Raw genomic sequence first — 12,411 nt, 5'->3', positions numbered from 1 at the left:
CCCCAGTTAGGGGAGGGCAAAACCAGAGCTTGAGGGATTCAGCGCTGAGTGGTGGGGCTCAGACATTTGGCCTCAGCCCCAGGCACCAACAAGTCTAATGCCAGCCCTGGTGACCCCATTAAAACAGGGTCACGACCAGTGATGAGCTGCTAAAATCTTAACAACCGGTTCCCTATAAAAAGTTCTGATTTAAGGGATGTGCCACAGTATGGATTTTTTGTACCAATAGGCTTACCATACATCTGTATTTTTCCGGGAGGAATTTTTAAAATTTACCACCCAGACAGCGATTTAAGAACCAAAAAGCCTGACATGTCCAGGAAAATACGGCTGTATGTTAACCCGACCTAAAGTTCTTTTTTAAAAAGATGGGCCTGCACTAGAAACGAGCTCCGTTTCACATGTGTGGGTCCCCGCCACTCCCTAGGGGTGTGCTAGGGTGACCAGATGTCCCGATTTTATAGGGACAGTCTCAATTTTTGGGTCTTTTTCTTATATAGCCTCCTATAACTCCTCACCCCATCCCAATTTTTCACACTTGCTGTCTGGTCACCCTAGGGTGTGCACATATGTGGGTCCCAGCTGCTCCCTGCCCCCCCTCATTGAAGCAAGTGTGCAGGGTTACTGCCCTGAGAACTGCAGGGCACCAGTGGACATGGGGCTGGCTGCAGACAGGGGCGTGGGGCAGGGCTAGCTGGAGGCAGGGAGTGTGACACGGGCTGGCTGCAACAGGGGCTGGCTGTGGGCAGGGGGTGCAGACAGGCTGTGGAGGGGAAAGGGACTGTGGCAGGGGTCGGGGGGTGGCAGGGGCTGTGGGCAGGGGCTGGCTGCAGGCAGGGACTGTGGCAGGGGGCAGGAGGGATGGCAGGGGCTGTGGCAGGATGGATGGCAGGGGTTGGCTGTGGGCAGGGGCTGGCTGTGGGCGGGGAAGGGCAGGGAGGGGCTGGCTGTGGGCAGGACGGATGGCAGGGGGGTGGCAAGGGCTGGCTGCGGGCGGGGGAGGGTGGCAGGGCTGGCAGGGGTTAGGGGCTGTGGCAGGACAGGTGGCAGGGGCTGGCTCTGGCCAGGGTGTGCAGACAGGTGTTGGCTGGGGGAAGGGGGGGGCAGAGGCTGTGGGCGGGGGTAGAGTGGCAGGGGGCAGCTGTGGGTAGAAGCCTGAGCGGGCAGGTGCAGACACTCACACAGGGAGAGTGGCTGGGAGCAGGAGATAGCTGAAGGCAGGGGGTGCAATGGGGGGTGGCAGGACAGGAGCTGCAGATGGGGCAGGGGGTGCAATGGGGGGTGGCAGGACAGGGAGATGACAGGGACTAGCTGCAGGCAGGGGGTGCAGGCTGGGAGCAGCCCGGGACCCACCAGGCAGTAGCAGAAGCCCCAGGGTCAGAGGTCTGAGAAGCAGCAGCAACAGAACCAGAAGACAGCTCACATGGCTCCCACAGAACAGCACCCCCTGCAGACCAGGAGAAGGGATGACACCCTTCCCACCAGAGCCCATCAACGCTTCCATCGCGGGGAAGCCAGTTTGCAAGCAGTTCTAAAATCGCTTCTAAATTTAACAACTGGTTTGTGCAAACCACCTCCAGCTAACCACTGGTCACGACCCACTTTAGGGTCCTGACTCACAGTTTGAGAACCACTGCTCTGTGCTGAGGGGAGAGAGTTTTCCTGTGGGTGAAGTTAATCCACTATCCCAGGGGCCCGAGCGAAGGGGCGGAGCCGCGTGAGCAGGTATGCAGATCTGTGTGCTGAGCAGAGCATTGTGGGAGCGGATGCAGGCTGCCAGGCAGGGCCCGACTTTGGCACCGGGAGCTCGGCGTGGGGAAGGGACAGTCTCCGGGGGCCGCGTCAGGGCAGCTGTCGGCAGTGGGGGCCGGTGTGGGCGAGGCCGGCGGTGGGGGGGGGGGCGCAGCGGTCCGCCCCGTGTGTTATAAGTGTGGGGCAAGCGAGGGCGGGCGGCGGCCGGGCAGCAGAAGCTCATACTTACCTGGCAGGGGAGATACCATGATTGTGAAGGTGGTTTTCCCAGGGTGAGGCTCATCCATGGCATTGTAGGTGTGCTGACCCCTGCAATTTCCCCAAATGCAGGAAACTCAACTGTATAATTTGTGGTAGTGGGGGACTGCGTTCGCACTCTCCCCTGGTGATTGGTTTGAACAACAGAAAACCGACAGTGGGCTGTTTAGGCTTAGTGCACTGCAAAGCAGATTCTCAGGAAAGCAGTTGTTATTCTGGGCCTTTGGGAGTGCTCTTTTCCACAGGCCCTGTACTTCTAGATATCTTTGTCCCACGTTCCTCCTTGTAAGCAAAGCTGAGCTCTGAAACTTTACTTGGGTCTTATAAGGCTCTCTCTGTGTTCTTGGCTTTCCCTGGTTTTTTGCAGCTGATCTGCTCTCTAGTCTGCTTTTGGGGGGCTTGGACCAGTGCCTTCCTTGGCTCTAAAGGGAGCTGCTTACCTGCTCTGCTTCTTTCCCTGCTTGTAGCTTCTTGCCCGGCCCTTCTTCTCAGGCTCTTCCTCCTTTGACGGGAGGACGGCCTGTCCCACCTGGTTTCCTTGTCCAACAGGCAGCCTCGCCCCCTGCCCTGGGGCCGCTTTGGCTTTCGCTGTCTGTTCCTGACTCTTGGTGTCCCCCCTGTCTGTGCTACGGAGACTAGGCTGTCACAACCCTGTGCTGGAGGAGGGCTTTCCGTCGCTTGAGGCCCACCCATCGCCTCCCCGAATGCCCTTTAGCTACGCTGCGGGTTAGGGCGGCGTGGCCGCGTCGCCCAGGAGCGGGTTTTCCCTTTTGCACACCTCTGACGGACGGAGCTGTTTTGACTTAACTGTTCAGCACGCACCGACCCTCGGGCCTGGGCTGCACGGGGAACGTAAATCGGCGCAGCTACATCAGTCCGCGCCTTGGTCGGAAGAATTCTTCCGTCGACGTCAAACTAGCTCCCGCCTTTCGGGGAGGTGGATGGCCGGCACCAACGAGGAAAACCCTCTCCAGGGCCCTTCTCCGGGAACAGTGCCCTTCCGTTTGGGGAGATTATGCTGCTTTAAAAAAGAGAAATTGTTTAAGTGCCTTTCTCTGAGGCAAGGTTGACTTTGTATTGCTTCCCTCGTGGCTCCTTATAGCAGTTGTGTTCTGAAATCTTTAGGCTTTGACTTCATTTATGATGAAATCTTGCTGTAACTTTATTCTAATTTTCAATGAGTAACTAGACCTGAGCTGTTTGGTTTGTTAGTGGAGGATTGTTTAAAAACCTGGGATTCCACTTTCGGCTGCCTTTCCATTACATTTCCTCTGAAAGCCCACCGAAAGCCTCCACTTCCCACATAACTCTCTCAAACCTGCAGTCATCAGGCATACAGAAGATGCTTACAGTTTCACTCCATACGAGTCCAGTTCCTCGCTGTTTCCTGTCTAACCACTGCACACATATGGTATCCCCTCCCTACCCGGAGCTGCTTCCTGGCTTTTGCGCTCAGGACAGGAAAACGAGAATGGAGAGGTAAGCTGTGCAGGGAACTCTTCCTCAGCTCGCACTCCACCCCCCAAGGGCCTTTCAAGGTCTTCTACGGACTTCAGGTTTCATTTGATTTCCAAGGTTTATGGGCTCATTAATTAGCCATCTCTCCTAATGCAGGGATCCTGTGGGTCAGACCAAAGATCGATGGCCCAAAAGAGCTAAGAAACAGAAATAAAGGTGAGCGCTAGGCGTTACATTCAGATGAGCATCCAGAATCTGACTGTGCCCTGGCATGTTCAACGCTGCCGAAAAGAAGGAGCTCGTCGGGTCCCGCTGCTAGCACCCAAATCTGGTGGCTAGTCGGTCTGCTGGGAAATAAGGAAAAGGAAAAGAATTAAAGGAGTCAGGCAAAAACAAGGAAATGAAGAGGTTTGTCGAACGGGTTCTGTCTGATTTACCGTCTTCCCAGCTACCCGTCCAAGTTAAAGACCTAGCCCAGTATCCTGTCTGCTGACAGCGGCCAATGCCAGGTGCCCCATACTATACTTTTTTCATACTATAGAAAAGCTTCAGCCAGTGACACCAGCTCAGGGAGCACTCTTCTGTTTTTCTTACAGCAGGCAACAGCCTTACCAAAGCAAAGCCTTAAAAAATTGGGTACAAACTCATAAACATTCCTCTCCACGGAAATTTTTAGTAAAAGGCGAAAGATTTATACGAACTGAAAAGAAAGCAGAGTATGTAGAACACGCGGCAAAGGCACTGCCGGGGCAACCGCCTACGCTCCCAAAAGTCAGGGTGACTACTCTCCCAGCCCGTGTCAAGGCCTTTTGGGGCTGATGTCATTTGCATGGTTACACCCACCCCGGATTGCATGATGGGAGTGCTTGTCCAAACGGTCATTTCAGCTGCTGTGATATCCCCAGTCTCTTTGTTATTGGGTCAGGAGTAATCCAGTGTATTTTCCTGTTGATTTTGGATCAAGGACAGAGTAACTGTACCTGGCATTTGAGGCCTGAGAGCATCACCCTCTTCTTAAAAGTACTCACCATAAAGGGTTATGGGTTCCTAACAGCCACCTCATGGTGGGAGGTAGGAATGGATGTTTGTTGGTGCTTTGCAGGTGGTGTTGATGTCCTTTCTGCTGTTCCTGGTGTGGAAAGACAGAGGCCGTTTCGAATCTCTTAAAATTGTTGTTAGTGCTGCAGTTGCTTACCTTAAGCTTATGCTGTTAGATTTCTTTCATGGTGTATTTTTGTCCTGAGAGGTAAAAGGTGTGTTGTTATGGAGTGAGGTAGCAAACGTCAGTTGCAGAGGTGGTGCATCTGCCCCCCCCCCCGGTCCCAGAGTCCAGAATTTGCATAAACCCACCCACTGTCCTGTGACTAACAATCTTGCTCTGCTAACTCTTCCAGCAAAACAGGCCAAAGAACGTGTATGCGAGCGCTGTACCACAGCCCCGTTGCTCTTTTCGGTTCCTTCCCACAGAACTTTCCCTTCATAGCAGTCCAGTTTCTTGCTGTTGCTTGTCTAACCACTGCATACATGTGCTATACCGTACCCTGAGCTGATTCCCGGCTTTTGTGCTCAATACAGCCTGCTCCCGCCGTGTCTCTGTGGCGCAATGGGTCAGCGCGTTCAGCTGTTAACCGAAAGGATGGTGGTTTGAGCCCACCCAGGGTCAACGCTAAGCCTCTGCTGCTTTCTTGCTTCCCTGAGGCCTGTGGGGGGAGCCTCAAATGTCCCATTTTGCTGCCTCTTGGCCTCAGTGCTTTGAGCTGGTGGTCCAAAGAGCGGGCTGGATGCCATTCAGAAACCCATCTGCCAGCAGCCGTGCCGGAGGCTCTGGTTTAATCCTCAAGGATGAGCACAAAAACTTTCAGCCAGGAACATTTCGCTCCCTTCCCGCCTCCGCCCAAGCAGCAAGGGAGAAGCGGAGGAGACAGGCCGGCTCAAAGACGCCTCCCTCCCACTTCCCTGTACGCTGTACAAAGCTCTTGGCCTGCCTCATGCCTCGTCAGGAAAGCATGGCCATGCGGCCCAAGCCTGAGTCACGTCCGCAGCCTGGCCCGCCCCGGCTGACGGCGCGCAGAGCCACGCGAGTCAATGGCAGGTCGAGTCAGGAGCCTCGTCTCTTTCCCCTTACAGCCACACACACAGCGCTGCCTAGCGCCCCCAGAGCCTCCCTCGTGTTCTTCCGCAGCAGCCACCTGCCGGGGTGGTGGGAAAAGGGGACCAGGAAGCACTGCAGCCTCATTCCGGAACAGGAGGCCCTCACCACGCCTAGGCCTGCCTCTTGCCTTCAGCCCAGGCAGCCAGAGGTGCCGGGGAGCTCCCTGGCAGGCCGCTTCGCCTCAGCCACCTCTTGCCTCATGGCCTAGGCTCTTGGTGCTCTGCTGGTCACCGGCTCGCTTGAAGGCCCAGAGGGAAAAAGAAACAAGCGCACGCGTAGCAGAGGATGGTTTCGATCCATCGACCTCTGGGTTATGGGCCCAGCACGCTCCCGCTGCGCCACTCTGCTGGTTTTTCGCACCCTTCCCCTGCCACCTAGCCACCACTATCCGGATTAGTGCCTTACGCGCTCTCGTGCTGGCAGGCAGATGCGCAGGCTGCTAGGCAGCTGCCCTGGTCACAGGATTTTACAGCTTCTACAGGGTAAAAGGGATCTATTTGGGGTTTGGACACCATTGGGAGCTGGGTAGCTGAGTGCGGGAGACGGGAGCACTTCTTAAACAGTTTTCAGTTAAGCTTTCAAGCTTGTGGGGGACGAGGTTCAGCCTTTGATCCGTGTCTGCAGCAGGCAAGCGCCTCTGGCTCAATCGCCCCCCACCCCCACCCCGCAGTATTAGCAGACTGAAATACGGAGCAAACGCACACGCCTTGCAAAGGAACAGGAGCCGGGATCTCAAACAAATGTCAACATTTTATTAAGATGATGTTCAAAGAAAAAAAAAGTGTACGGTACAGCATTTAGGCGTAGAAGTTTCTGGTGATCAGTGAACAACGTACAGATTACTCAAGGGGTGAGAAGTTCGGTTTAAGATCGGGTGGCGTAAGGAATACATAATCTGCAATGGCCCCAACTGGGGGGCAAAAGGTTAACGTACAGACACTGAGTTAGGAGGGTATGTTGACCATGTGAGGGCTACGTTCAGGTGTGGAGTATAACGAGCGGATATGACGATGAGGATGAATTGACGGGCGTTTGGTGAGTTTTAACGTTCAGTGTTTTTTAATCTTTGCCACAATCTAATTGAAGCAGGGTCAGTATGAACTCTCCCCTGCCATCTGTTGGTGATGTGTTGTCAAGGCCTTTTGGGGTGATGTCATTTGCATGGTCACACCCACCCCGGATTGCATGATGGGAGAGCTTGTCCAAACAGTCACTTCAGCTGCTGTGAGATCCCCAGTCTCTTTGTTATTGGGACAGGAGTAATCCAGTGTATTTTCCCATTTATTTTGGATCAAGGACAGAGTAACTATACCTGGCATTTGAGGCCTGAAAGCTTCACCCTGGCCTGAAAAGTCCTCACCATTAAGGGGTATGGGTTCCAAACGCCAAAACTTGGGGGCAGGTAGAAATGGATGTTGTTTGTTGCTATTCTTTGTGTGCTCCCTGGTGTGTAAAGACAAAGGCATTTTTTAATCTCTTAGAGTTGTTTTTGGTGATGCAGTTTTTTGTTCTAAGCTTATGCTATTCTATCTCTTTCACTGTCTATTTTGGTCCTGAGAGGTAAAAGGTTGCTCTGTGCGCGGGCTTATGGAGTGAGGTAGCAAAGGGTGGTGGTGGTGCAAGTGGTGCATGTGCTGTCAAAGTCGTGACCCTCTTTCCCCCAGCCCAGCTCTGGTCCCAGAGTCCAGAATTTGCATCAACCCACCCTGTGACTAACCATTTTGCCCTGCTAACTCTTCCAGCAAAACAGGCCAAAGAAAGTGTATGCAAGTGCTGTACCACAGCCCCGGTGCTCTTTTCGGTTCCTTCCCACAGAACTTTCACTCCATACCAGTCCAGTTCCTTGCTGTTGCTTGTCTAACCACTGTATGCGTATGCTATACCGTACCCTGAGCTGATTCCTGACTTTTGTGGTGCTGATTCCCTGCTTCAATCCCAGGCTTTGGCAGGACCTTTCATCCCTTTTTTGTGCAGGGATGGCTTGTTTTCTAGGAAGGCAGCAGCACCTTTATCTGAGGCAAGTACCTGATTTTGAGCTCCCCAGCAGGACAAAAGAGAGCATGGGCTTCTTCCCCTAGTTTGCCCACCTGACCTGTGCTGTTAAGCACCATGGTGCTGTATTGTACAGCACAAGAGATGGGAGCTGTCTTTCCCACATGACTTATTCGTTGACCCAAAATGGCGGGAACAGAGTGAGGCAGGACGGCCCTTGGAGATGGTGCCAGAGGGGGCAGGGACTTGGGAGTAAAGCTCCTCTGCAAAGCTGAGTGACGACAGTGCTGGAGAAGGGGCATCTGGCACCTGGAATGTGGCAGGGATTCAGGGGCCCAAGAGGAGGCACTTGATGTTAAGGTGTGAAAGGAAAGATCTATGGTAGGAACTGGCTCCCTTCCTCTGGACCACACAGTGTTTGGTGTTGGGGCGGATTTTAATTGTCTCAGCCGGCCTGAGAACCGCTGGTCCCATTTTCTCTACCGTCAGAGGAAACGTTTTTACAATGAGCACTACCTGGCGCAGGTCTGTAGTGAGGTCAGCTTAGAGGACATGTTTCTCCGTAATGGAACCAGTGGAGTGTGGGCAGTAACCTCCTATTCCTCTGACCCGAGCTCACAGCAGCCGCAGAGGGGATACACCTTTCTGCAAGGACAGGCCAGGAGTCGCACTGACCGGATTTCCGTGAAGGAGAGCACGTCGACAGCCCAGTGCAGGGTGGTGCCAATGGACTGTTCAGATCACGCAGCTCTCACCATGTGCTCAATGTGGGCAATTCCCTGACCCACGGCAGAGGATATTGGAAGCTGAACATCCAGAGCTTGCAAGATAAAGGAGCAGGGGGTGAGGCCTGTCAGTGTTGGCAGAATGGGAAAGCATCAGAGGGTTCTATGGCAACCAGGGGGATTGGAGGGAGTCGGTGAGGGAGGAGTTGTCAGCTTTGTTCCAGTGATCAGGCAAACACCAAAACATTAAAGAAACCAATGGTGCCAAGTCCTGCAGCATCGCCTGTGGGATTTCCACAAGAGCATCCAGGGAGGGGAGCCAGTCAGTGTGTCACTGTACGACTGGATCAAGTGACAGCTGCCCGAGTTCCAGGAGATGAGGCTCCAGCTGGCCGATATGAGTGGGAGCACCGAGTGAAGGGAGGGGGTGGCCTCCCCTGACATTTTTGCAGCCTGCAGGGAACAAAGACAAAGTAGGGGGATGTGGGGACTCAGCGCAGGCCCCACAGATGCGGTAGATCAGTATTATAGCTGATGGAGGAGGAAAGAGAGTCCTGCAAGAGGAAGCTGCTGGTGAGAAGAACATGAGGCTTTTAACTGGGGGGTCCAGTGTTTGAGTCCTAGTTTTAGCAGCTGGCTTTTATGCTGCTGTGCAGGCCAGTTCAGCTGTCAGAACACTGAATAGTGCAAGCTGGGCTCAGATCTCAGTGGAAATTTGGGACCTGTTGCTTCGTACCTAAACATAGGTGGAGTTTCAAGGCTTTGTCTTGCTCTTTCAAATGATGCGGGAGCCGGTCTTTTTCCTGCTGGCTGTTGTGACTTGCGCACCAGAGGGGACGCCGGATCCAGCAGGCTGGCCTTGTCTGGAGCCCTATAGGGAAGGATGGGAGCTGGCTTTACTCTGAGTTCTGCAGCCAGGCATGGGAGGCCGCCCTCTTGGTTGACCTACTGTCCCAAAGTCACTTTGGCGGCGCTGGTCTTTCCCCAGAAATGCTGAAGCACAGGCCTGAGGGAGGGAGACTCAATCCCCCTCCCTCTTGGTCAGAGCAGAAGAGGCGGCTGTAAGAGCGGCCAGGTTCCTGAGCTGGGTCTTCCAGCGTTTGGGGAGGGTGGAGCTGACTGGGCCATGGTGCTGGCAAAATGCCTCAGGGCGCTGGCGGGAGGAGCAGGCCAGGGCCAGGGCTGGGAAGAGAGAGAGAGAGACCAGCAGGTTTCCTCTATTGTTTGCTGGGCTCTTTTTCTTCAGTAATTTCTCCTCTGCATGAACTTGCTCACGTTCTCAGTAGGAGACTGGCTAGCTCAGTGGGCCAAGCGTCAGACTTTTAATCTGATGGTCCAGGGTTCAAGTCTTTGGTCAAGCTCTTAACTATTCCCCAAGGTCTTCAAAATCTCTGTCTCTGGAGTCCTCCTTGATGTTACTTTTTCTCTTCAGGATTTTGCCTTTCCTCAGAAGGGCCTTTTGTGTGTGGGATTGAAGGGGCAACTTCCTGACACCCCCCTCTGTCCTCGCAGGCTGGAGGAATAAAGGCCTCTGGGCAGGGGCAGCCCTGGAGTAGCTGCCAGCACCTGGTGCCCCAGGCAAAGCCCGCAATTGTCACCCCCCACCCCCAAACCCCAAGGGCAGAGCTAGGCTGAGGTTTTTTGGTAAACTGGGAAACATTTTGCCCCTTTTTTCCTTTTAATGTTTTTAAGCCTTTTTTTAAAAACAAATGCTTAATTATTCGGTTTGTCCATCCGTCCGTCTGTCCAACCAATGTTTCTTTCTCCATCCTTCTGGTTCTGGCTGCCCCTTACTACAGCCATAACTTTGGTCTTGAACTTTATAGAGTAGTGAGATACCTTAAGAGTTACATGCTAAATACCAAACCCAAACAACACTAGTTACCTGTGTCTGGCAAAAGGTGTCTGGCAGTTTTGCCACTTTGAATGATTCAAATGGATTTTCAGTGGCATTATTAAAAAAACCCAGCAAAGCAGAACCAAACCAATTCATCTTAAACCTACAAAACAAGAGTTTTACAAACCAGGAGTGTCAGTTTAGGTCCTTAAAACCTTACATCATCACACACAAAGTTCTCTTTTGCCTAACATCCCTTACACTGCGATTACTCTTTTTTATACAACTGACCCCCGATTACACGTCCATCTTGTACAACCAGAGCCAGCCAGGGGCAGGCAAGTTAAGTGCCAATAGAAACCCCGGACATTCCTTTAGTGATTTTGCTTACATTACCCAGGAGTCAAATCATTTTGATGAGATTATCTCCCCGCCTGCTGCCTGTAGCCGTCCCCTATAGACCATTTCTGTGGGCAAAGGGCCCATTTCCCCTCAGAATGGCTGTAAAGGCTTCTTGGGACAAAATATAGTGGTGGTAGTAGCCACTTTACCTGACCCTCTTGTATAATTTAATTACCAAACTTCTATCAAATATGACTGCACAGAGCTGCACATACAGTTACATACAGTTATATTCACTGAAAGTGAGCAACTGTCCCCAGAACGCACTGCCGGGAGCCTTAAAGTATCTGCTAGTGGCACAGGTACCTTTTAAGTACCGAGACGTGCAGTGACACATCTTCCATGGGAACCGGTCGGCGTATGCAGAGCAAAGGTTGCCCACAGGCTCTATGTCAGGCTCTGGCACCGCATGAGACAATGGACCACTTTCTGGTGGCTGGTTTGTTTCCCCAACAGGTGTGGGGACTTCTGGCTACATGATGGCGGCTGCCAGACTCGGTTGGACAGGATTCTTTTCAGCTCACCTGAGGCTTGTTCCTGGATGAACGAGGGCAACCACAGGGGACCAGCAGAACCAGCTGCAGCTGCAGCAAGGACGCCCTCAGCAGGGGCCGGCGTATAGCGGGCAGGTGTCACGGGGCACACTGCGCCTGCTCAATGTCGGAAAAATCCTCTTCAGACTAAACCAGTTTGTTTCTCGAAATCAAAACAAGTGGGATGAAAGTTCTTTGCAAAAATATTTTGTTGCCAAACAAAAGCATCTTCTGTTTGTCACAGTGTGTTAAATTGTCTCGTCACACACAAAGAGGAGACACTTAGATCACAAACATTATATGAGATGCTTCAGTTTGAGCTAATTAGTTGCTGCTCATAACAATTTCAAAATAAAAAAATACAAATAAAATAGACTATTTCAGCTATTCTATTATGTCATAATCTGATCGGAGTAAACATGATAGGACACCTCATATTATGCATTACTCCTAGTGACACTCTCCAATGGATCCCCGTCCTCCACCCACTGTGAGGTAGGTAGGAGCGGATCATTATTATCCCTACTTGAAAGAGGGAGAAGCTAAGGCTGAGAATTGACTTGTCTTAGGTCACACAGCCAGCCAGTGGCAGAGTTGGGAGTAGGACCCAAGAACCCTGATTTTCAAACTAACCATCAGATCTTGAATTTCAAACATTGAATGACCTGAATAAAGTGCTCTCACATGAGTTCCAGACCAACAACAATGCACAGTAATTATTCAGCAAGTATTTGAGGAGAACTGCAAGGTTAGAGAGAATCATGAACTGCTCAGAGACCATTAATGCAGAGAAGCAGCAAAATTCATCAAACATAGAACTGGTTATGACTTATTTACTTGGTCTTAAAAGAGAACAACAAGGACCTGAGTCTCCTCCCTGTCAATAACCCCCTGCTCAGCCAATCAGGGTAGAGACTGAGGAAGGGAGGCTGAGGGTTCTCACCAGAGAGCCCAAAGGATGGCCCAGGTCACTGGTGGGGATCACTGCCCAAGCACTATTTCAGCCCCACATTTTTGGGTGGACCTCCCACAGTGGGAGCTGCAGAGCACTCCCCTGCAACACATACACACACACACTCATACACACACACACACCGCTCCTGCTGTTGGGAGGGGAACAGGTGAAAGGACAAAAGAAGCAAGAGATGAAGAGAAAGGAGAGAAGGGAAGGATGGAGGAAAAGGTGAAACAAAAAGGACAAACCCTAATGTCCCCAGTGATTCTATGGGACAAAATCCCAAGTGTGAAATAAAATTCTGCCTCCTTAAGCTCATGTTTTCCATGCTTAGAATTCAACTGTCA

At 52.3% G+C, this 12,411-nt stretch overlaps 4 non-coding genes across 4 annotated transcripts; 2 read left to right on the top strand and 2 right to left on the bottom strand.

Moving 5' to 3' along the window:
* The first annotated feature begins 1,973 nt into the window (after positions 1-1,973).
* Positions 1,974-2,137, top strand: LOC123359457. Its single transcript, XR_006575865.1, has one exon. It is a non-coding gene; the product is annotated as a U1 spliceosomal RNA (small nuclear RNA).
* Positions 2,138-4,072: 1,935 nt separating this feature from the next.
* Positions 4,073-4,188, bottom strand: LOC123359456. Its single transcript, XR_006575864.1, has one exon. It is a non-coding gene; the product is annotated as a U5 spliceosomal RNA (small nuclear RNA).
* An 869-nt stretch (positions 4,189-5,057) lies between these two features.
* TRNAN-GUU lies at positions 5,058-5,131 on the top strand. The gene has a single exon. It is a non-coding gene; the product is annotated as a tRNA-Asn (tRNA).
* Positions 5,132-5,896: 765 nt separating this feature from the next.
* On the bottom strand, positions 5,897-5,968 carry TRNAM-CAU. Its single transcript has one exon. It is a non-coding gene; the product is annotated as a tRNA-Met (tRNA).
* Positions 5,969-12,411: the final 6,443 nt, after the last annotated feature.

Source organism: Mauremys mutica, unplaced genomic scaffold, assembly GCF_020497125.1.
Source record: "Mauremys mutica isolate MM-2020 ecotype Southern unplaced genomic scaffold, ASM2049712v1 Super-Scaffold_100125, whole genome shotgun sequence".
In the NCBI taxonomy this organism is placed as follows: domain Eukaryota; kingdom Metazoa; phylum Chordata; order Testudines; family Geoemydidae; genus Mauremys; species Mauremys mutica.
Note: the sequence above shows the minus strand (reverse complement) of the source record. Positions and strands in the feature narration are given on the sequence as shown.